This window comes from Aplysia californica, unplaced genomic scaffold (genome assembly GCF_000002075.1).
Source record: "Aplysia californica isolate F4 #8 unplaced genomic scaffold, AplCal3.0 scaffold00275, whole genome shotgun sequence".
Classification (NCBI taxonomy): Eukaryota; Metazoa; Mollusca; class Gastropoda; order Aplysiida; family Aplysiidae; genus Aplysia; species Aplysia californica.
In genome coordinates this window covers 825,157-828,255 of record NW_004797545.1, presented here as the reverse complement: position 1 = coordinate 828,255, position 3,099 = coordinate 825,157, and positions in this window count along the sequence as shown.

Below are 3,099 nucleotides of genomic sequence, written 5' to 3'. Positions count from 1 at the left end.
TGTGTGTGCGTGTGAGGTGGATGGGTGTGTTTGTGTCTTTATGTGTGTGTCTGAGTGAGCTTATTTGAATGTACATGTATTTGCGCGCATCTGTGTGTATATATGTGTGTGTGTGTGTGTGTGTGTGTGTGTGTGTGTGTGTCGGTGTCGGTGTGTGTCGGTGTATGTCTGTATATATGTCTGTATCCGCCCATGTATGTCTATTCGTATGTATGCGTTTGTGTGCGCGTCAACATATCCGTTCCAGAACCCGACGAGTCTTTCCTTTCATGATGTATTTTTTAGTACAGCCTTTCCCCTCCTCTTAGTTATTTTCCTCCATCCTCAACCACATTTTTTCACTGCATGCACTATTTCACATCTTTACACCATTAACGACAGCTAAACCATGCTAAAACAGCTACAAGACTGTTCAATAAATCGGTCGTAATTTTCAAATCTCTATGAACGGGGTTCGATAAAAAAAGCTCACTTCTGCTTTTGTTTACTTTGCAAGATGTGGATACCTCAATCCTACAATTAATTTCCGTCCTAATCGTTACAATGCTCGTTGATCTAGTGCATTTGGGAAAGATCGATACAGATATCCCAGAAAGGCGATCATCAATAACACGAACATAATTCGATCTTTTTTCTATTATTTCTAAACATATTATTATATAACAATGCCAGAATATTACTTTATGGATGTCAATTTTTTAACCTCATAACTTGATGAACTTCTCTTTCCCGAAACCAGGAAGTTTTAACAGGCACCTGAATTATACAAATGGTTTATTATAATAGTCCATTAAAAAATTAAAGCGCAACTTAACCTCAAATATCTCTTGAACGGGTGAACCAATGTCACCCATAGTTTGCACAGCAAATTATATCGATTTGTCTTAACTTAATCATGTTTTCCACTACAAAAAAATGAGGCTTCATAATAAAACCTCTTAAATATATAATTTAAAAAATACTATAAATCTCTGTCAAGCGGAAAAATGGGATTGTTCACAGCACTTCCTGCTTCCCACACACACGTTGCATTGCATAATTATTATAACCTGGCGTCGTCACAGCTCACAAATGACTTTTTTTGTTGCAAAACTTGTTACAAGAAATTAATTTTATAGTGAACACAATTTTTGCACTAAAGATTCTCAAATCATGCGTTTAATAAGCATAACGCCACGATTAGGAAAACATTGACGGACTTGTTTTTATAAGAGATTTTGCCTCAGCCGTAAACCTTTTAAAATCTATTGAAATCACCCACTTGGATGTTTTATTAGTATTTATAAATGAATTTTCTAGAACACAACCAGCAGGGATTGACAAAAATACTGATCTGTTAAGACAACTTGATGCAAGTTATTGTGCAAAAACGGAAGAGTCTACGTTCGATAGTTTAGGAAATATTTGACAAAAGTTGATAATACAGGCCTACATTATGTCGCTTACTGGAAAAAAAAGATATTGATTGATTCATACATTTTGTTCACTGTTCTTTACTTGTTATTTAGCAGTAACAATTTAACGTGGTTTTTGGATGCTTCAAGGGTCGCTTTTCAATTCTGCGAAAAACCATTAAAGATTAAAATTTGTTTTGTGGATATCATTTGATAAATAATCTATTCTTGTTCAGATACATTCATTGCCTTTATTTTCAAGTATTTTTTTGTGGCAACCCATCTCCATTTTATCTGCTGTGATGTAATATGCACTCACAAAGATATATAGCTCGATGAATAGCCAGACAGATAGCCTCATACCTTGCTAGATAGATAGATAGATAGATAGATAGATAGAAGTTGCCCTGAATGCATTTTGGCCTATACATTCCTTTCACCTACCTCATCTGTTTCTTTTCAAATGCAATGTTTTTATATTCTCTCGTGAATAGTTTTGATTCGTAACTGCCGTTAACAGGAAAAAGTTAAAATAAATATCGTGACTTTATTTTCAGAAAGAGCGTATCAAAAAGAAGCAAAGTGCTTCACAAGGAATCCCACTTCCCGACTCGATCCGGCGTTTGATTTAAACTTCAGCGAACATTTTATTGTTCAATTGATGGCGAATTCATCTGTAAAGGTCACCTGTTATGTTGCTCATCTGACACCAGAGCTTCTGCCTAAACCATGCACAGTGACTGGGCAGTATGTCGACTTGGCCAAAAGAAACTGTTCCTTTCTTTATTGATCCCATCTATGTCCGTGGAAGTCGGGAGAATACAGGAAACAAATTAACAGAAAAGTGTACGAATAATTTTTGTCCTCTTACAACCCGTTTAATTAAGATGCGACCATCGACTTTTTGAGATAAAAAGTAGGCCTAAACAATATCGGAGCAACATTCGAGAAAGGACTGAAAAAAAGCAGCAATCAAATATCGGATGGGTTCAGATGAATGTAGGCCTATATTATGTATTTCGCCTTAAAAGTCAGTCTTTTGTTCAGATCAGCCTCTTTTCTTTCTGTTTTACATTAAGTTACAGCACACAGAGTGCAAACAAATGGATGTCGTTGCAAAGAGACGTATCGCTATCTCGGAATTTTAACGTTCTGTCCGCTTTGTGCTGCTGAGACCATGAGGTCAGAAAGCAAATAATCTATCTACACTATTAAAATCTTACGACTATTTGAAGTCATTAGCAAGATATTCGAAGAGCTACATTCGAAAAAGCTTGACATATTATAAAACAAACAAAAAATTGACGTTAAATTTTTCAAAACTAGGTATTGAGCAGATAGAATTATAATTCCGAGGTAGCGATATGACAACTTCATGGCGGAAGGAGGAGTCTCACCAGTCGTATAAGAAGTGGACGATAGACTGGAAAGTGTGAACAAACTAGACCAGTAGACAGTTCCGTAAAACGGACAGTTCTTGCTCACGATGAATCTCATATTATAATTTATCGTTGCGTATACACGGGGCTTACCAGGTGGTAATTTTTCCATTTCAGTTTGTTTTCTAGTACAGTAGTGTCTCTTATCCCGTGCCTATTTAGTCAGTTTATATTCATATAAATGGATTCAATAAATATTTGGGGAGTCAGATTTACATTTAAAAGTAACTGAGTGGAATCCTTTCTACAATTACCCGTTCATACAT